Source organism: Crocodylus siamensis, chromosome 1 (genome assembly GCF_052110815.1).
Source record: "Crocodylus siamensis isolate JL-2025a chromosome 1, ASM5211081v1, whole genome shotgun sequence".
NCBI classification, from domain to species: Eukaryota; Metazoa; Chordata; order Crocodylia; family Crocodylidae; genus Crocodylus; species Crocodylus siamensis.
In genome coordinates, this window is record NC_143395.1 from 59,604,998 (window position 1) to 59,628,097 (window position 23,100).

Consider the following 23,100-nt stretch of genomic DNA (forward strand, 5'->3'; position numbering starts at 1 on the left):
AATTACCATATACTATAAGTGCAGATTCATCTGTCCTTGAATTGTTCAGGTCCTTTCCATCATTATTGTTAGGAAGTAATTCATAGCTGTTCTTTGTGTTGTATGTCTAGTTCTAAATTACAGACATGGAAATTTGTAAGTACAATGATCTTACTTTCTGCTTTATTGCATTAATAGCAAACAGTGCCAAACTCTACTCTCTATTCCTGCAGTCTGAATCTGGAGAGCCTCTACTGAAGTCAGCATTCTAATTCCTGCCAATTCTATGTTCCTTATGAATGTGATGTAATTACAAGTGCCACCTGTTAGGAGTTAGCTTCTTACTCAACAGTTCAATAATCCTGGGAATCCATGCCAGTAATGGACTTAATCCGGATTTACAGCAATTTAATTAAGAGTATTAAGCATTAGCTCAGGTGCTTTATTGGCTTCTTAACTCAATGATGTCTCCTGGACTAAACTTCAGGGATGACTAAATGGTTTGACAAATTAAGTCAAGCTATATTTTCTAAACTAAAATGATCAGCCCTTCTATATAATCCAAAGTCAAATCCAGCCACTCTAATACTAGCCTATGATAGCTATATGAATTAGTCTAGGTATATAATAACAATATTTAGAATTTTTAAAATATCTATCATTTGCAGAACATTTTACAACTGAAGAACTATCATGCTGAGTCTGACCATAGGTTGTGGTATTGTTGGAGTGATGTTGTAGCTATGATGGTCCAGGAATTATGTAAAAGGCAAAGATTTTTTGTGCATGCTGTCTTTTATTGGCTCAACTGTACAGTTGGGATAGACAGACGAGCTTTCAAATACAAGGCATTCTTCATCAGCCTTGCATTCAAAAGCTCGTCCAACTTTTTTCCAACTGTGCAGTTGGTCTAGTAGAAAATATCACCCACAGATCATCTAATTTACCTCAGACCATCTCATTAGTTCTCCTCTCTGAATTATCAGTTCTATATGATTTTAGGAAGGTTCAGAAATCCTCATGGTCAACATTCATGTAATAAATGTTTCTGCTTAACTGGCAACAGTTATCTTATCCCCTGAAATGTAAGCATATTAATAATTTATAAAAACACTCTAATATAAATTTGAGTGTTTTTATACGGGTCCAGATCAGATACCTTAAGCAGCAGAGGCGCATGCTTTTAATTCAAGAGGCCTTGAGTTCAATCATTTCACAGCAACAACATTGGGGACTGCTAAAAGTGGAGGGGTTAAAAAAACAGTGAAGACAAACTTCCACGACCAAAGCAAGTGCAAACAGCACATTAACATAGGGTGATTCTTTATACCTTTCTACTGGCAAGATCACAGATAAGGGTTTGAAGGGTTTGCTTCTGAACCAACAAACTTAATCATCATCTTGAAATTTTAAAGGCTCATCAAGTGGACCTAAATATCCTAAGTGCAAGATGACTCCACATGTAACCCTGTTATAAAAGCAATAAGTTTCATGGGTTAACTCTATAAAATATTTGACTTTTTTTCATATACCTTCTTTATACCATTCATTAATTTGTCCACTTTTATTGTCTCTATTTTTATGTATAAGAACTGCTATCATACTAGGCCAGATCAGTGGTCCATCTAGTCTAGTGTCCTGCCTCTGACCATGTTCCCATGACCATGATAGATTCTTCAGAGACAGAGCATCTGAACAACGCACATCTAGAGCAATCTATCCCCAGTCATACCTTTCTGGATCAGTCATCATTGTCAAAGGGTACATCCCTGACCTATTTAATGGTTTGCAATGAAGCAGTCCTTTTTGAATGCGTCTAATTCGTTTTTGAACCTGTTTATGCTATTTGACTATCAAGCAGACTTTTTCCTATGAGCTTCACAAGTTAACTACACATTGTAAAATAGTACTTCTTTCAATTAATTGTAAACCCTTCTCCTATTACTGCATTTACTCATATCTAAGATGGCCCTGAATTTAAGATGCCTCCCCTTCCCCAATAATTAGATTCTATACATGGAAAATTTATAGACTTGTTATAATTTCCCATGTATAGAATCTAATTATTGGAAGGCCATCTTTAATTCATCCTCCCCATGGCTGCAGGTTGGCATGCAGTGCACAGCAGGTGATGTGGGGAGGTCAAGCAGCTTGTCCCTTGCCTGCCTGCCCCATGTCTGCCTGCCCCACCTGCAATCTTTGCTCCCCTCCTCCTCAACCCCTGCTACCCCTTCTCTTCCCCTCCTCAGCCCCTGATTCCCCCTTAAACTCCCCAGCCTCTGTTCTCTCCTCCCACTCTCCACCAGCCTCTGCTCCCTCTGCACTTCAAGTTCTGTCCCTGTTCTAGCCTGAGGCAGTGAGTGCGGCACTAGTCCAGCCCCTGTAGCAGCTGTACAGACTGTGTACCGCTGATATGGGGCCAGGCTAGGCCATGCCTAGTGCTCCAGGCTGGAGCTTGAATGTAACTTGCCAGAATGGAGCAACAGTTAGAGGGGCAGGGAGACGACAGGCAGGGGAGCAGAGGCTGTATGTATGGTGGGGAGTGGGGGGGAAATGGGAAGAAGGGTCTGCAGCAGGTAAATGGCACATTGAAGAGGCAGCAGTGGGAACAGGCATCAGTTGCAGCTGCAACCCCAGCCCTGCCTTGCTCACCATTCTTGTACTTGATTCAAAGATGAGGGGCTTTTCTGCCCATGGCAAAAGGGGGGGGGAGAAACACATCTTATAATCTAGTAAATATGGTAATTTCAGTGGGCATTTCTGAGTTCTTGTATTCTGGGATTTGGTAAATAACAGGTTTATATTCACTTTATTGATGCCTGTCATGATTTTATATGTCTCTATTGTATCTCTCCTTAGCCTTCTCTTTTTCAAACTAAAAAGAGTCCTAGCTTTTTTAGTCAATCCTAGTATGGCAGCTGCCCCAAATCCCTTTATTGCCCTTTTTTGTATTTTCTTCTAATTCTGTTACATCCTTTTAGAGATGTAGAGACCAGAATTGCATGCAGTATTCAGGCTGTGAGTACACCACAGATTTATATAGTGGCAAAACAAAACAATGCCCTTCATAATGATGCCCAGCATTTTTAATGGATTTTTTGTCACCACTGTTCATTGAGCTGATGTTTTTAGAGTACTATCTACACTGACCCTGAGTCTCTTTCACAAGTCATAATGGATACTTCAGAGCCAGCATTGTGTATGAGATTACTTTTGCATGTATGTATTTATCAACATTAAATTTTATGTGCCACTTTTTCACCCACTCAGTTTTGTAAGTTCTTTCTTCAAGTCCTCACCATTAGCTTGGTGAATTTGACTTCATGGAATAATTTAATGTCATCTGTGAACTTTGCGATTTCACTGTGTACTCCCTTCTTCAGGTCATCTATATACAATGTTGACCAAAACTAGCCCCAGCTCAGATCTTCAGGGGACCCCACTATTGTCCTTCCTCCATCCTAAAAAATGACTTTTTAAGCCCTATTGTTTGTTTCCTGCCTTTTAACCAACTTTAGTTTCATGACAAGACCTTCCTTCTGATCCTGTGGAAACTGTTTTTTTAGGAGCCCTTGGTAAGGAACTCTGTATTTCAAATGTATTATGCTAACTGAATCCTTCTTGTTGACATGTGTAGTCATTCCCGCAAAGAACTCCAGTAGACTGGTCAGCCAAGATTTTTGTTTACAGAAACCATGCTGACTCTTTTTCAGCTTGTTCTATATATCCATGTGACTGCTCATTTTATTCTGTATTATAGATTCTACCAATTTTCAGTGGGTAGAAGTGAGACTCATTCATTTGTAGTTCCTGTAACAGGACATACCCTAGAGTGGCCGTGACACCCCCTGGGGTCCACCTTAGTCTTGTCTGGCTCTCATTCTGACCTCTCATGGTCTCAACCTATTACCTTACCTATTACCTGCATGGTATTAGTAAAGAGGAGAGGCTGCCCTTAGAGGGGGGTGAGCTCTGGGTGCTCTTCTTAGTCCTTTGCAGGCTTGACTTTGGGCTCAGACCCTGACACACACAGTCTCTCTCTCTTACTCTCCCCCTCCCCACCACCAGCCTGGGAGCTCTGACTCCACTGCACACAATCTTTCTTTGTGGCTCAGATTCCTCTGGCTCTAATTGCGTTCAGGGCTGAATTTGTGGCCTCTTTCACCCTTACAGGTACACCTATGCCTTGCAGATATCACTCTGTCACTGTCTGCCTTCTTGTATAGGCTTTGACCTTCCTAATCTTAGGCTACAGATTACTCTGACCATTGACTAGTGCCCTAGGTCCACTGGCTTGGGCCTGGCCTTTCAGTCTTAGCCTCTTATTGGCTCTCAGCCACCCGGGTTGCCCCCTCTGGGCTCAGACTCTGGCTGTCTTGGACTCGGGCTGCTTCTGCCTTGCAGCCCTGGTGTGCCTCCCTGGTACCCCTGTGGCCTCCTTTCCAACCCTACAGCCACATCCAGTTGTCGGGTGCTACTTTGTGCCTGCTATAGAAAAATCTCTTCAAGGTCACCCAGGTTTCCCAATTGCCTTCTTCCCTTTGGCTACTGGGTCTGTAGCAGCTCCTTGGGTACCCAGTAGGTTGGGTTCCTTCACAGGTGATGCATTCACCTCTTGCTGGCCAGGGAGTGGGGAGTGCCAGCTGGTGCCCCCCCCAGGAAGCACCAGCAGCACTTTTTTTGCCTGTGGGCTTCTGTGGTTGACCTCCACCTCAGTTGGCAATTGGCTGCTGGTGCCCCACCAGAGTCAGGAGGCACCAGTCGTCCATGCTCTAAGTGCTCCAACTGAAGCACAATCCTAAATCTTGCCTCAGCATGGCATGCCATACCCCTGCCACACTGAGGCCTGCACCTTTTCACCCCAGAGCCCTGCCACTTGTCTGAATAGTTCTGGGGCCCATAGCATCTTCCATGTGTCATGGTGAAAAAAATATTTTCTTCCATGTCCCTGTTAGGGTGGTCATTTGCCCAGTTTTATAGAAAAAAGTCCAGTTTTCTTGTCCTCTGTCAATATGAAAATGGACACCTTTATGTCCTGTTTTTTTCACTGCTCAGCACCCCACCCCCTCCCCATCCCAATACTGCTGCAGCTGCCTGAAGCAGCTCCCAGCTCTGCCTGCCCCCACCACAGACGCTCTCCACTTGACCCACCTCTGCTGTACTCCTGCAGCCTTAGGAGGCATGTGACATTCATGATGGCAGGGATAGTTGCACTAAACACAACCGTCCTCTATTCTTAAGGTACCTCAATGGCCACCCTAGCGCCTGTAGCTGGGGTGCTCTGGGCCTACACCCAGGCTTGAACTTACAAAGGTCGGGCTCTGTACCTAGAAGGCAAAGCCTGAAGCCAGGCAGCAAGGGCAGCCACAGAATCTTTCCACAGTCCCTGCCTACACAGAGGCCACTTACATGCAGACATTTGCCCAAAACCACTCCACACACACACAAAAATAATTCAAGCCCTTGATGAGCACCCCTCTGCCTTGCAAGAAGAGGCCAAAGGCAGCCACAAACATCCCCATTTTCCCAGCCCACATTTATATGCAGACATTTGTCCAACACCACCTGACAAAATAAAAAAAAATTCAAACCTTGTGCCCGGCAAGAAGAGGCCAGAGGCAGCTACAGATATCAGCCCTAGCTCTGGCCCCAGCCCCGGCCAGTATGTACAGCTTCCTAGTGGAGCTGCTTTTTACCCACTTGGCTACCCACAGGTGGCTGCTCATGGCAGGGATGGGTGGAAGGTGGCTTCAAGCTGGAGCCCCACGTGGTGCTGCAGGAGCCGACTGCAGATTCCCTCCCCTCTGGAATGGAACAGCAGGGGTAGGAGGAGGAAGAGAAACTGTAGAGGTGGGAAGAGCTGAGCAGTACCTGAATGGCTGCAGAAGTAGCAACTGTAACCCTGCTGGGAAGCTAGGCATGCTGTCTGGGGCCAGGGCCAGGTATGGCCAGAAGTGTGGCGCAGGCTGCCCTTGGTGGGAGTGGGCAGGGCCTGAATCCATCTGGACCACTACAGAGGCAGTTGTGGGCTGGATACAATCAATTAGCGGGCTGGATCTGGCCTGCAGCCCATATTTTGCCCACCTCTGCTTTAAGAATGTTGAATGTAGCAATTTCATGTTCCAAGAGAGGTCTGTGTCATCACTGGTAATTTATTCTTTCCTTACTTATGTTACCTTTAACATTTTTTTTTGTTTGCATAGTTTCATTCCCTATTTATGCACAGTTACCTCTGGGTAGATTTGCAGAAGTTATGGTAAATTGGACAAACAGCAGTTTTTCCAGAAGGGAAATGACTAGTATTTATAGGAACAACTAGAGAGGTAAAAGGTAATTATCTGACTTGGCATTTGGCCAGAAGACTGGTGTAAATATTTCTACTTCAGCCTCACTTCTTGGAAAATTCCAAGTTCTTTAAGTGGTCAGGACTGCAACCTCAGTCATGTTTTTCTCTTGAAAGTTGGAATCATCAAGACTATAAGGCTGGGACAATGCTTCAATAGTGGCTGAGAAGGTAATAGTATCATGTACTACAAACAAAATTCACAGGAAAGGATTTAAGTGCCTAGGTCCAAAAATTGTGATCCACAAATCCCTGAGTACCTGCTGTCTAAACTCACTAGGACTCTCTGTTTTGATCTGAAAGTTTCTTCCACCCCTACAGCCATGTCCATGCCTCACAGATGTCAACCTGCCACCATTTGCCTTTCTGAAGTTGTGCATATTCCTAGGACTCCCTCGGCCTGGAGAGATGGGCACCTGATGCAGCACAAATCACACTAGCTATGGCAGCTTCCATTCAATAACACTAGCGTAGGAGGTTAAATAGTACAGTCTAACTTTTATATAATAGTCTAGTGGTTAGAACATTCACTCAGGAAGTAGGTGACTTGCTTCTAGTTCTCCCACTTCTATTACTGAAGTGGAGCCACTGAAAAGCCAAAATTGAAAGATTCAGATGGACAGGAGAGAAAGCAAGAGTGCTTCTGCAGGGGGAAGGAGCTGGAGGAAAAGCATGGGCTCCAGACCTTTCTCTAAGGAATATTTATGCATTTGACATTAAAGAATCCCTGTATAAAAGACAGAGGCCATTGTGGAGGCAGAGACATGAACCTGGGACTCCCCCGTCAAGCTGAATTCCAGTTACTGGATACATAGTCACGCTCTTTCTTGCTTGGTCTCTTGCCGGTCCCATGATTCTTGTATTTTTGGTGTTCCGTTTCCTGCTACAAGACAGGTGATTAGTTGTGCTAGTCTGAAGTCAGGCAGTAGGTAGCTCAAGGCTGCCAGCTCCCCTGTATTCACACACTGTTAAGCCACCATGCTGAGGCACACTGCACCCCAGGCAGCCGCTCCCCAGGCAGCTGCTCTGTGGCTAGCTGGGGTGCGGTGTGCCTCAGCAAGGTGGCTCCACAGGCCTCAGCGAGGGGGCTCCACAGTGGAGCACTGAGGCACACAGAGACAGGGGGCAAACAACCTATCCTGGAAATCTTCAAGAGGAGCCTAGACAGTTGCCTTGCTGGGGTCATCTGACCTCCAGTTATCTTTCCTGCTTGGTGCAGGGGGCCGGACCCAATGATCTTTTGAAGTCCCGTCCGACCTTACAATCTATGAATCTATTTGCTACTGGGAAATCCCATGTGGTTTGTGGTGCTGCAAAACGTTTTGTGGCTCCACAAACTGCACATGCCTGCAGTTCTGCATCTGGCCTTAGAGGCTAACTGGTCCAAAGAGGCATGAGCTTTTGTGGGTGACAGCCAACTTCATCAGATGCTATGCTAGCTTCAACAGGAAGGGTAGTGTGTATGAGGCTCTCTCCTGGAGCCTTGAGCATGCTTCTTGGAGGTGGAGCTGCAGATCTGAATCCCTTCAAGGCTGTGGGAAGCCTACGTCCTGGCAATTATATAAAAGGTGGACAGCATTTTCTTCCCTTTAAAAGGAAAATAATGAGCTCAGCTAAGTTTCTTAAAAAAGGAAGTGATAGGTACCCACCCTAAGCAGAGGACTTCAGACGCTGGATCCTGAGTGGACAGAAACAGCTCCCTTTTGGCTTTGATACCAAAGCTCTGGAGAGGAAGCAGAGGAACACCTCTGTGATTATTGTTTCCTTTTGTGTAGCTCTTACCATCTGCCTGCTCAGCATGCAGGAACTTTAGATTGCTCTTCTGACTTATGCTCTGGATGGGGAGCTTCTGTGCATGAATCTTTATTTTGGATTCCAATCCAGGGGCCAGAACCTTTAAATTTAGTTGCTGCAGAAACTAGATTTTCACTGAAGATCTCCTATCCTACTGAAGAGACATTACTTGGGATAGCTGGTGAAATCACAGTCCTAAATGACTTCAGCCTAGATATTTGTCTATCTCCTGTCAGGAAATAAACAATTGAAAGAGCTATTGAACATATGGACGTCAAGAGAGTGTAGCTTTAGTAGTGCAACTGAGCTTACAATATGGCCTATAGTACAGTTGAAGAAAAGTTACAGTTAATGTTAGAGCTAAGTATCAGTATAATGCCACTTTTTGAAAGGGACTCATTGTCTGTTCTATTTATTGTAAGTGACTAGGCCAAAAAATAACTGCTTGCAGTAATGGAAATGGCTGTCTGTGGCTTCAGTTGAAAACAGAGGTTTTTGTATGTGTACAGGATATGGTTATTACTGAAGAAATAGGATTTGTTTGGAAACAGGAATGGGACTTTATTACTGAGGGCTTTCCTCTTCTTTTTACTTCAAAATTTACAGAGATAACCAGATTACATTGCAAAGAATTGGTTAACCTAAAAAACAAGAATTAAGAAGCTCGTGTCTTAGGCAAAAAATAATTTTGACTCTGGATGAAGCATAATTAAAACTGGAATGGTTTTGATACACTCGGACTGGTACAGAATCCTGAAGGTGCGAGTGTTCCACCACAACCATTTGTACCACTGATGGTGGGACTGCAGTGTTCTTATAGCTATGATGGTCTGTGAAATCTACAAGGGGCAAGGTACTTCTGTGATACTTTTATTAGATGAACTGTAGAGCTGAGAGAGATTTTTCATGAACTCTTGGAGTGAACAAGGGTGCTTTGTCCCTGAAAACTTGTCAAACATCTATCCCAACTTTATGCTTGGTCCAATAAAAGGTATCACAACCTCACCCACTTCTCATTTTGTTTGATAGCAATCATTGATACTGTCCTTATCAAACATTAAGGCAAAGTATTCATCTGATTTTGAAGTCATACCTAAACTACTTTTAAATTCTACCCCACCTTCTTTGGATAACAGCCCTGTTTCTTTTCCTGATCTGTACTTATTTGAACTTCCTTATACATTCTGACCTATGTTATTTGACCTATGATATTTATACATGCCTGATCTATTTATTTCTGGGCCTGATTTTTTTATACCCCATGATTGGAAAATAGCAATTATAGTCCCTATATTTCAGAAATAGTGAAAATGCTACCCAGAAAACAACAGGTATCAGTGGTATGAAAGACTTCAGACCAATAATTAAAAACACTGAGAAATAAAAATGCAATGAAAAGCAACAAAGGTTTATCAAAATTAGATTGTACCAATCTAACCTGATATCTTTCTTTGACAAGATAACTGATTGTCTGCATAAATTGAATATGATAGATCTGATCTATCTGCAATCATTTAATATAGTGCCACACTGTAAATCAGGGCTCTCCAACTGGCGGCCCACATGCTACATGTAGTTTATGAGAGGATAGCATGTGGCCCACAAGAAGCTAGCCAACAACCTGTGAGCCCCATGCAGCCACTTCTCCCACTGCCACATAATGGGGAAGAGCTTGAAAAGGGAGGGGCTCCAGGCATTGGTGCGGGGAGGTGGGGGGCTGTATGCCGCCTGTGTAGGCTGTAACAGGGAACCCCAATCCTGTTAGCTGCAATCTGAAGAGGGACAGGACTTTTGTAGCCCACAAGGGCCAGTGGTGACAGCAACCATCCCCAACAAGGTAACAAATCCTGAGGCTGGGGCCAGTTAGGCACTCTGGGAGGGTGCAGGGCAGGAATAAGACAAAGTTCATTGGAGAGCCAGGGTGAAGCTGTGGGGCACATAAAACCAGGGCCTGGGAGCTAGCAGGACACTCTGACCCTGCAGGCAGCAGGGAGTGACTCTCCTGAAGTAGAGGGCTTCAGGGAACAGACTAGCTGATGCCTAAGCAGCCCTCTAGGGCTGCAAGGGGAAAGCGAAGGGGAGCTTAGGGAGTGTGTAATTAGATTCTGTACATGGAAAATCATAACAAACTCATGCAGTTCATGAGGGGGACAGCATGTGGCTCACAAATGGCTAGCCAACAGCCTGTGGGCCCCCAGGTTGAATAGGAAAAAACCCCTCATATTAGAGTAAGTAAAGAGGTAGATCCAGTCGTGTCCTACTAAATTTCAGTGACCCTGTATTTTACTTCCTCAGCTGGGTGTTCATTTGGCTACATTGGGGCAAATTAATTTCTAATGTAAAAGTCAGCAGTATTAAAACAGGTTTGAAGTTAGCTGATAAATGTTGGGCACTAATAAATAGGTTAAGAATTATTTCCAAAGATAGGCAGTTAGTATGATTTTAATCTCTGATGTTCAAAATGAACATTTTTCTCAGTGAACAAAAGAGTATTTAACATTCAAGTTTTCCCAAAAATCATGATCAGAAAATTCTTAAATCAATTCACTATTCAAATATATTCAAGTGAAGACTCTCTTTTAAAACATAAATGTTGAATATTTTCAATAACTGAGCATATAAAACCATTATACATATTTTAACTGGAGGAATATGGTAAGTTTATTAAATGAAATCTCGTATCACATCAGCTGGATTGTCTTTATTTTGCCTGCAATGTTGACCTGAATATGACCTATTAAGAGAATCTTCTAAAAGATTTTTGTTCTCAATATAAAGGATTTTCTTTAATCTTTCTACAGGATGATGGGTTTGTTTCTACTTGGGCACATCTGTAAGAAATCACCCACACAACAGTAAAATGAAAAAAAAATCCAGGAGTTATTAACAATGCAGAAAATTGAACTGAAACAAAAGAGACTGTTTGCTTATCATTTTTTGGTTTGCACTTCTCAGAAGATAAACAAGGTAGATAGCTTTTATATTAAAAACTAGAAAGGAGACTAACTTCCATCTGTTGAAAACAAGTCTGTCTGTGACTTCTCTGAACAGGCTGATAGACTCTCTTGCTGAATGAGCATTGCTGTCCAGAGTTCTTCTAGGACCTGATTCTCAAGACTCTGTGTTGGGGTTATCTTGCAAGTCCTTATGTACTTTCCTTGATCCAGGGCCCCTACCTTTCCACCATTTTTCAAGCTATTTTTTTTCCAATTACCTTTACACATGATCAGATTTGTGGACTTCCTTATTTACTGTATTTACATGAATCCAAGACAAGGCTTTTCCCCCCAGTCACCATGGTGGAAAAAAAGCCTTGTCTTAGATTTGACTGCCAGCTATGGGGCAGGTGATAGTTCTGCTCCAGCTTGGGCCCCAGGTTTCGGGCTCAAGCTGGAGCTGATTCTTTGGCTGCCACTGGCTGGGATAGCTTATTTAGCAAGAGAGGGGAATCACAGCCAGGGGAACATGGGAGAGATCACAGGGTGCAGTGGTGAATGGGGGAGGCCCATGTGTGTGGCCTGAGGGTGGCTCAGGGGAGATGGTACTGCCTGTCCCTCTCCAGTGTGCTTCACCCCCACTTCCTTCCATTTGCCTTCTAGCACTGACCTGGCTTGGCTGGGATCTGCCGTTGCTTGTTTCTGGCCAGGATGGGCTGGGGCTGGACCAAAGCCAACATTGCTGCTGAGTGCCTGGGAGGACTACAGCTACAGTAGAAGGCAAGGAGGGAAGAAGGGGGTGAGAAGTGGGGGAGTACAGGCAAGACAAGGGGTGAAGGGGGCAAGGGCTGATGGGGTGGGAAGGTGGGAGTGCAGGTACAGGCACAGCTTGGCGTATGGCAGAGGGCACGTACAGGAGGGGCAGGTGGCAAAGGGTAGGCCCAAGCTTATGGGGGGCAAGGAGCATGGGGACAAGAAGTAGTGGTTGGGCTCCTTATCCCCCACCCCTGTTTTCCCTGCCAGAAGCGAAGACTATCTTCCACTGATTAGATTCTATACATGGAAAATTATAACACATTTGTAACTTTCCATGCACCGAACTAATTGCCGGGGGGAAGTTGTCTTAAATTTTAAGTCATCTTGGATTTGAGTAAATAAAGCACTATGCTATAGATCATTGAGAATAAAATGTTTAATGGTTACCATTTCAAGAGTCTAAGGCCTAGCTCAGATATAGCCTTTTATAGACCAGGTAGTCTAGTTGTATCTATTTTCACTGAAGCTTTTAATTAAACCATCTCAGAACTTTTCATTTATCCAAAACAAAAAATGAGGATTATGGACTGATTCACAGATCCTCTACTGCACTAATCAACTGAAAAGGCATTTCTAAAATAAGATTTATTCTTCTGTAGCAAATGCAGTATATTCATTTCCCTATCTGAATGCCGTGGGGGGCCACAGCATCTTGGGGTACTGTGAGGCTCTCTTAGGGGAACTTCAGTGTCAGTGGCCAGGTAAAACTGCTCTGCAAGATGTACCAGCAAAAGAAGTACTGGTTGGAAAGGGCTATATAGTACGAGCTGACTTTACAGAGTCCTAAAGCAGGAGGAGCAGGTGCATGTGGCACAGCTCTTCTTGAGCTGGCTGCGTAGCAGGCATAGGGCACTTTCATGTAGAAGCAGCAGAACCGCTGAGAAGCATTGAGGTAAACTGAGGAAGCACCAAGAAAGGTTTTCAGTTGGATATATTAGTATTAGCCTCTCTTGCTTTTTATGAAGGACACGCAGTAGGCATGTCTACATGAAACGCTTTAATGTGCAATAGGGCAAATTACTGCATTATAAGTGTCACTGTCTACACCTACTGACCCTTACTGTGCAGTAATTTTCTGTATTTGGCAGTTAATTAACTATCTACAAATGCAAGTAGCGTATTAACTGCTGAGTAATTACTATGCAGTACGGCATGTGTAGATGGCCAACTGGGAGCAAATTTGCTCCTGGTCAGCCAGGCTGCAGGCAGTAGGAGATTTTTCCCTTCCCTCAGGAGTTGCCTGCTGCTGGGGTGGGCTTTACCACTGGAGCTTCGGTGGGGACAATGTCCCCCTGCCCTGGCAGTAGGGAGTTCCCAACCCTAGTTCTGTGATCATGGAGCTGGGGCTAGGAGCTCCTGTGTGGGGTGAAGAGCAAGGAAAGGTGAAAGCCCCAAGAGATCCATGTGGATCGCACTCACCACAGGTACAACAAGAGGTCCAGCTGGAGCAGGGAATAGGCTGCTATGTTTCTGCACCATGTGCTTCTTATGGATTGGAGGGCGGAAGATCTGGGAAGATATTTCTGGCACCGGAGAGGGGCAGCCAAGAAGGGACTGCATCCAGTGGAAGGTGATTCTGGAGGCCTCTTCTGATGGCATTGTCCTGCAGCCAGCAGCCAGTGAGGATAGTGTACTCACTGGTCAGAGTAGTCAGCGGACCACTGGTAGGCACTGGGATATGCTGAGGCAGGGAATCTCTTGAGAATGGCTGAATGAAGATTAACATGAGTGAGTCACCAATCTGTGAGTTTAAGCTCTTTTTCCCCCCCTGGGGGAGCAGGCAGGGGTTGGGGCCTGGCAGGGATTCCCCCATGGTCCCCTCTCCTTTCCCCCGCCCCCTACTTACCAGCTCTGAGTCTGGCTCCAGCTCCCTGCTGCAATGGGAACTGGCCAAAGATTCAGAGAGCTTCAAATCGATTCGGACCTGTTAATTGGTTCCCTGATTTGATTTGGATTTGGAGATTTGGCCACTGAATTGGGCCAAATCCCCTCCTAATCGAATTAGCAACCGAAGCCTTGCACAGCTCTGTATATTATATGCAGTTATGTAAATATTGGTCCACATCCCCCACAAGTCCATGCGTAATTTTTTTAAATTGGTAAAATTGCTTGTGACATTGAAAGTATCCTTTAGCCCCCCTTCCTTCTCCTCATGGTATTGGGTAGGACACTGGGATATTGGAGGACTCAGGAACCCTCTGTAGAACGTCCATATATAATAAGTGCTTCATTTTGAAGTGCTTCTAAAAGGGTCATTTTTGGAGCACTGGAGCCTTTTTTTTTAGTGTTTCAAAGGTCATATATGTCAAGATTGGAGCCAGCCCCAGCAGCAGGCAGCTGCTCAGGGCAGGGGACAGCTGGGAAGTAGGCCACTGCCCGGGAGGGGAGAGAGCCCACCCTCTGCTGCCTGGGCTGACCAGGAGAAATTTGCTCCTGGTCAGCTATGTAACCATGCATTGCTGTGCAGTAGCTATTGTGCAGTAAATCTAGGGACTTGTATTTACATTTGGTAGAAGACTGCGCGGTAGATGAATCTACTGTGCAGTAGTCCATGCTCACGGTTACATAGTAACGCCTTACTGTGTAGTAGTTCAGTCTACTGTGCAGCAAAGCATCTCATGTAGACACACCTAGAGAGATGCAGGTTCAAGCCTCTTCTACTTGTGGCTGGGGAAGGTATAAATCCTGGACAAGTATCCTAACTGCTCAACTATAATGGCTAAAATATGGGAAGGCTTTCCTTCTCGCTGTCTATTATCTAACATGTGTTAATCAGTGGTTTCTGTCCAGCTATGTTTTCCTGTTTTTAAGAGGGTTAGCATGTGTAGTCACACAGCCCATGCATAAACAGACTGAGCATATTCAGTCTGTGTTCTTATACTTATGCATTCATATTGTAGGGGAGACAGAATCATTAGCAGCACTAAAAAAACCACTTAGGCAGCCATAAAGCTGCCAGACATACAAAGCAAAACAGAATTCCACCCACAGCTTTCTCAAAGTTTAACAAGAAATGGATTTTAACAAGGGGTGAGGAAGTACTGAAAATGATAGATTAAAAATTAATTTTATTTAATGGGCTGAGGCCTTCCCAATTCCCCTGCAAAATATCACTTCAGTATTCTAATTCTAGATGCCATCTTCTATGTCCCATAAAAAATTGCAAAAAATGAAAGGGTATATTAACTTCAGTCTACTTATTTCTACTTCAATCTGTGGGAGATAGTTACTAAGGAGTTTACTGTATTTGAAATTAACGTGGACAGTCATTCACCGTTCACAAAAAGTCATCCCTTTTCAAAAGATGGAGATGGAAAATCCTGTAAAAATTCCAGATAATAAAACAATGTTTAACTTTCTTATGAATTCCTTCTCTCCTAAAAGGAAAAAATGGAAATGGTACATTGTTGAAATACAAAGTCACATAAAATAGCAGGCCAAAATTTCATCTGGAGCAAATACACCCAGATTCATTTAAGCAATAGCTATTTATGTCAGCTCAGAATCAATCTCTTTCACAAAGTTTTCATTTTTAAAATATAAAACTTTTTTCCTTCTGAGAAACCTCATTCTCTTTGGAAAAGTAATCTTGAAAACAGTGCCACCCAAAACTTTGTTTTTCCCCAAATTTACATGTACCATAGTATTTACAGTGCTTTGAAAAAAGTGAAAATATTCTTATAATCACAATCAGCACCATGATGCTCTGTTCTTGTTCTTTTTTGGGAATAAAAGCAACATAAATTATTTCAGAATATATATTTTTGGTTAGAATAACAGGACTTGACCTTTAATGTTTAAATATTTTGCAAAATAAAAATCTGCAATGGTTTGTATAACAGTATATAAAAGTGCTTTTATAACCCTACTAACAGATTGATAATCTCAATTTTAATTTTCATATATTATAATTGGTTTCACCAGTGTCTCTGAAGATATACTGTAGCTTTCTTTCCAGAAATAATTTATATTGTCCTGGGACCTTGTTACAGAACATCTGTGGATGTCTACAGTTCAGCAGTCACAGACCCTGGGTTGGAAAAGACTATTAGTTAGTCATCTAGTTAATCCTCTTGCATCATGGCAGAAATGATTTCATTATCCTGTAGCCATCTCTAGTAGATAGGTGTCAAATTTAGTCTCATATATCTCCACTGACTGCAATTCTGAAACCTCCCCTGGCTCCATTTCTTAACCTCTTACAAAGTATTCCCTTACGCATAACCTGTATTTTCCCTGCTATAACTTAAGCCAATGAGTTCTTCTTCTTTACATTTAAAGGACAAAATATCGCCTCTTTCCTAGCTACAGTTTTCTTACTTTTGACTTTGGTTACAGTCTCCTCACTGCTGAGGCATGGCATATGAAAATATACTCCCTTTAATCAGAGGGGACAGTGTGACATATGTACATATGGAAGGCGTATTAGTAAGTCTGGCTGAATATACAACAACAAATAGATGTGGTTAAGAGCAAATCCAGCAGCAGTCATTTCCATTCCTTTCTAGACCCACTGAAGGTTGTCTTAACTAGTCAAATTGCTACAAGCCATGAATGGGTTTGGAGACAGAAAAGTAAGTATACTTTATGACAAGCTGGCCAAATTATATGGAATAAATCCCAAGGACAATTGCTATGCTTTCCTATGCATCTCTCTTTTAAACTGTTTTTAAAGCAGTTTTGGGGGCTTTTATAACTCCAGTGGAAATTTTCTTCTGGAACTCATGCCAATAGGTAGCACTCATCTTTACCTTAACAAGAGATTCACCCATGAATTGGACTTGTAACTTTAGAACTCATTGGGAATTATATGATGAATACTTATGAGAATTTACAAGCGGGCTGAAACCCCAAAAGGTTGGATTCAGTGGATTTTCACCAAAACAACCCTGTCTCTTTTTCTTCTAGCATGCCTGGCAGGCTTCTAGGGATCCCAAGTTTCCAGGGTCCATGGCTCCAAGTTGCCACTCTGCTCTCCAAACTCTGCTAGCACCATTGACACTAGGGCTTTAAGGATATGTTTCTGTAGGGACCTTCACTTACATTGACCTCTGCTCTGACTGTACTGAATTCCTACTGCAGTTGCCAGACTCTGCCATGAAGCACTTGCTTGAGCTGGAGTATTTAGGGCTTCTAAGCATCCAAGTCTTTTGTGGGGAGCCTGGCAGTCCTAAAAACTCCAAGCTGTGGTCTGAGAAGGGCTTTTGGGGTTTCCTGGCTTGTTACTATGAGATGGGATCCCACAAGCCTTGCAAACTTTTAAAGCTTCAGCTTCACAGAAGGCTATCAAGGGCTGTATTCCCCCTTAACAGGTGACTTCTGACTTCTCTAATTTCCGGCAGGCTATAGGGTTACTTTGACTCTGGTTCCCTGGTGATGAGGACAGCCATTTTGTTCAGAAAGAAATCTAATGGAAATGTTATGACTGTTTCTGAAATCAGATTTTTTCAGAAACTCTTGTACAAGACATTCCAGATTTTTACTTACATTTATATTAGACAATTTTGTTGAAATATTGGATATTCCAGCAGAATGGAAATTCAATTTTTCAGTCCTTTGGACAGTGCCTTAGCCCTCTTAGCAGGGGAGGTAGAAATGACATATCTTCTTGACTAGAGGGAGAAATTGCATTTTACTTTTATTTTAGCTCTGCTGATACTGATAAAAGAAAAGGGAATTTGATTTTCCAGATGGTTTATGTACTCATGTATGCGTATGCAAAGAGGCTGGAAGATCCTACCATATCAGGGGTCTGGGATCAGTAGTATAACTAAGCTGATGTGCCCTGGGCACCAACTTAGGGGTGCAGAAAAATAACAGCTGCTGTTACAGCCACACAGCCTGCACCAGGAACTGGAAGTTGTTGCTGATGCAGTGCATCACTACAGTTCAGGCACCCAGCTGTCCTGCTTTCCTCCATTGGAGATTCACCCTTTCAGCTCTTATCTGCCAAAATATGGGCTCTAAAAAGCATTGATCAAAGTGGAGGAGAATTGTCGTGGATCAAGAACTGCTTCCCTATGCAGTATCAGAAAATGAAAAGAACACAAAAGATAGTTAAAACCATCATTGATTGACTTCCCAAGACTTTAACTGTGCAGTAACCTAATAATACTGCTTAGTAGCACATCACAGCACAAACAGGGCTAATATGCTACTGCACAGTATTATTAGGCTGCTGTGCACCGGCATCACTAAAAAGGTGTTTGCTGGCACTACCATGTAGTAATTCTGATTACTGCACATTTATTTAGTACTTGATTATACAAGTACTAAATTAAATGTGCAGTAACCACTGCACATTAATGAACATGTAGATGTGCCCATTGTATAACTCTGATATTAATATGCTCAATGTTGCCTAAACCAAAACAAATGGATTTCCTTTTCTGAGGCAGAAGTGTAATAAGCTCCAGATCAGAGGCAGTATTGTATAAGTAGCTGCATTCTCTGCTATCTGAAGTTTCTGATTGGATTCTAAGATCATATTTAAAGATTATCCATAAAGTGTTTATGAGACTAATCTATTGTGCAGGTAAGGATGCATGAGAACTGCAATAAGTTTAAATCTGAGAGGAAAGACGTTAATTTTTTGATAGATGCAAATGGAAATGCTTGGTAATTGGGACTTACAGACTGTAAACAATCCCTCAATTTTAAGAAAAGGGAAAAGTGAAGACAAAATTTTCAGAGGATTTAACAATACTTGTTTTTTTTTCAGGTTTGGGTCCCCATTTGAGATACCCTGCAAGGGACTAATTTTTTGATGATAGACATTTATGAAAAAAAGATGTTAAAAAAATAACTGCTTGCTTTTACAAAATCTTAACTAATGCAGTTACGTAGATTAATACAAATCTGTTCACCATACTGTTCAATTAAATAATAATCTGAAAGATCAATTGAGCAGGATGTCTTTCATGTGTAATATTGAAACAAGGAATAAAGAAACAAAAACTGATGTCAGAGTTAAATTGCTCTGTTTTATTTTTGGGAGAAGCTGTCTGAAATGAGGTCTTTCTTTACCGGCCTTTGCTTAGCTTGCTTATGTTGCCCATTTTAGAGCAGTGTAAATTTCCAAATTTTAAGATAGACAAAATGGATGGTGTGGCCAGGTGTGCACCTGTGACAACAACAGCTGCTGAATGGTAAAAAATGTAATGGATAGTGAGTAACATTTAACAGAGACTGAAGAAAGTAAACCAATTATTTACAATGTTACAAAATAATAATTTACAAGAGACATTTAAATTCTGTGCAAGTAGCTAAACTCAAACAAGACTATATTTCAACATCTGCAAAACAATAAAATGATTTCAAGCAGCTGGGTTTAATTTAAAAATATTAGACAATATACAGTATATGTTCAATCCCACAATGGAAAAATCCTCAGATGGTAGATCATAAAATAAAATCCAATAAAGAAAATTAAACCAACAATGTTTGCATACTCTTTATATTTTTTCATTAGAATCTAGTTCTGAAATTAAAAAAGAAAAAGATTTTTATTCAGACACATATGCTTTACATGCATTTAGGACTCCAGAAGTTTTGAGCCACAAATATGTATCCAACAAATTATTTAACTTCAACCTACAGAAAGGTCAAAAACACAAAAAGCTATTCTATTGAGATGTTCACATTTAATTCAGCAAATCATAAGCATTTCCTCCTTCAATAACATTTTCCTTTCTATACTATTCAGTGTAGAATTTCTAACTGTTGTGCTTTTTACTTTAATAATGTGCATCTTTTAGTTAATTTTCTCTTTCTGTTAAATCATTCAACTTTTAGCGTTCCTGTAGAAATATGTGTGTTCAAGTCTTCTGCTTGCAGTTTGTGGAAATGTATAATAAAGTAATTCTATCCTTCCAAACAGATCATGTTTTCCCCATATGTGCCCTTGCATCCTGCTACTTTTAGACCTTTGTAAAGCTGTAACTTTGTTCAAAGTTTTTTGTTTTTTCAGTCTGGCTTTATTTTTAGGTTTAAAAATGATTTAGAGACATGCTTTGGCTATTTTTGACATATGTATATGCATCTTCTGCTGATCATCTTTGGGTCAGTCACAGTGCCTTGGCTGCTTGTTCTGCTGCCCAAACAACATCCAATATATATTATTAGATACTAGCTCTTGGGAATGTTTATGACAACATTCTTAGCAGGCCCCCTTCCCCCCCAGTTGTTCCTGGAGGCTCTAGAATAATGTACAGCAATGAATGCAAGCTCTATGCCCTTGCTCAAGTATCAGTGAAGGCGTTTTCTGAGAGCAAGGTTTAACTATTAGCTGTCAGCTTGCATGCTGAAGCTGGGTCTACGCTACTAATAGTTGCTAGCATAAGTACCTCAGCTGATGGTGAGGGGGGAGGCGTATGATTTTTAAAATACATCCTCTGGCAAAAACCCTGGTGCAGAACAGCCAACAGAAGATGTTTTCTATTTTCTAGTTTACACCCCTCGGAGAAACAGTGTAACTATGCTGTTTTATTGAGGGAAAAGTCGCTTTTGTCAGCGTAAGTATGTCTTCACCAAAGGGCTCTGTTGATATAACTATGTGGGCACAGCTACGGCAGCAGTATCTCTGGGGGAAGTTCCATGCTACATTTAGATTACACTGGGCACGTCCAGATGAGCATGCATATGTCTCTTGTAGCATCTCAGACCCCTTTGAGATGCTGCAGGACGCATGTGCAGGAACAAAAAACCTTCCCCACACTGCAAATTTGCAGTTCGGGGGCAAAATTTGGTATCTGGATATCCAGGGTCCAAAATAAATATGGATGAAAAAAGCAGGACAGGGCACGGTCCCGGATTGTGCCCTGAGGCAACTGGAGGCTTGGGTCCCCCACAGTGTTGCTCTGGTAGCCAGCCAGAGCATCTTTATGGCTGGCCCTTATCCTGGTGCTGAAGCATGCTGCCTGCCTGTGCGGGGCATGCAGGCTGTGGGGACCTGGACCCAGGCTCCATGTCAGGTAAGTAGGGGGGCGAGGGAGCTGGAGGACAGGGGGAAGGGACCATGGGAGGGGCCCCACGCAGCCTTAGACCCTGATCACTCCCCCAATAGCCTTCCCACCTGGCCTTAGTCCCAGCTCACTCCCTCAGCCCCCTCGATCGTTCCCCCACCTGGTCCCAGCTCACGATTGCTGCCCCACCTGGCCCCAGCATGCCTGCACTCACTGGCTGTAGCAGTGGCCATCAGGGTTGCTGGGGCCTCATGGTACAACCTTCCGTCATGGCGCAGGGTGCAGACTGGCTCTGCAGGGCGCCACTTGGCACTTTGCACTGTCAGGCAGCTCAGGTTTACCGAGTCTGTCACCTGGAGCCCGGTGCCACTCAGCCCAAGGGGCCCTGAGCTGCCAGACAGCCCTTGGTGCCTCACAGTGCCCTGCAGAGCTGGGCTATACCTGCACAATGTGGCAGTGGCAGTGTGGGTGACCGGCAACTGGGGCCAATCCCTGCTGCCCCCCACTGCCCTGTGCCATGCAGGTGGGGGGGCTCTGCCATGAACCCCCGGTGGCTGTGATGGCTGCTGCTACAGCTGGTGAGTATGGAGATACACCCCCAAGACACCCCCACAACCCCATCACCCACATACCTGTTCCTGTGGTTCAGGAGTGAGGGGACTGGAGTGAGGGCCAGACTGTGGGTTGAGAGTGAGGGTCAAGGGCAGGGGCAGAGCACTGGCATATCAGTGCTGCTCAGCACTGCACATCCTGGTGAGTGAAGCGGGTAGGAGCAGCTCTGATTTTTTTATGACAAAAAAGCCAAAAGTCAATGCCAAACTCCATAGATATTTAGAATTTATTTTATTATGATGATAGAGGCATTAGTAGGCTTCCAAATTGCTTTAAAAGTGTAAATATATCAATAAAACATTGCCCAACTGATTCAATCTCTCTCTCTCTCTGTCTTTCTCTCTCTAGAATGTTGAGTGGTCTTTTGTTTTACTTGTGGAAGAACATGGATTTGGGGGTATTTTAAAGAATGACTTTGGGATTTTTTTATCAGGGATTTTGCAGTTTTTAAATAGGGAACCAGAATTTGTGCTAGTGAGGCAGGTGGCAGGACCCAGGCAGAGGAGCCTGCTCAGAGCTGGCACCTGGGACCCAGCTGCAGGTGGCTGACCTCCTGGCCATTTGGGGCCAGAAGGATCTGCTTTGACAGTTCAAAGCAGGCCACCACACTGAAAACATCTTCCAGGCAATGGCTGCCCAGATGGCCGGGCAGTGAGACACATGGAAGTAGTGCCACACAAAGACCAACTGTGCAGCCACAGCCCACTGGCAGCTGGCCCAGAGGTGCAGATGCCTCTAATGTCCATGCAGTCCACATCCAGGTCTGGCAGGTGTACAGCCTTGAAGCCACATGTTATTGCAGGTGGCAGCAGGTCACAGCCAAGCAGCAGTCCCCACTGCCAGACTGCTGCAGTGGGTAGAGGGTACAGAGAACTCTCAGGGCTGCTTCAGCAGTCCAGCTGGCATAAGCAGTAGTGTTCCTAGGTGCAAATTGACCAGGTCCAGAAGCTCCTGTGAGTGAGTAGCCCTGAGCTAGAAATCTTTCTTGTTGTTCAGCAATGAAGTTTTAATCAAAAATAGGTTACAAGTCAGCATCTTCCATATTTCAGGGATGTACAGTAAAAGCTTTGTTATTAGGCACCCACGGGGAATGCTGGATAACAAAATATGCTGGATAACTGAGCAGCACAAATAGACATCTTTGCCTGTTTGGGTCACCACCTGTCCCGCCACATCTGGGATGTCGCCTCCCCTGTCGCCGCGTTGCTGCCCCTACCGCCACATTGCCACCCCTCCCACCATATCGCTGTCCCTCCTGCGGGCCCTGTTGGCCCTGATGGACAGGGAGGGGGGACCCACACAGCCTGCTATGCCCTGGGCCATGGGGGCTTGGCAGTGCAGGCTGTTTTCCCCTGGGCCATGGGGGCTCCGCGAAACCAGAAGTGCCACGGTAGGTACTTCCAAAGTTTCATAGTAGTTAGGGGTCAGTGAAATACTGCCTCCTAATCTCTAAACTGAACCTATTCTCCAGCAGCTTCTGACCATTTTTCCTCATCACCCCAGGTGCTGCTGGGGGGAATAGGGCCCTTCCTATTTGATGCTGATCTTCCCTAATGAGTTTGTAGGCAGCCACCAATCCCCACTCAGCCTCCGCTTGCTGAGGCTGAACAGGTTCAGTCCCTCAGCCTCTCCTCATAGGACCTGCCCTGCTGCCCTC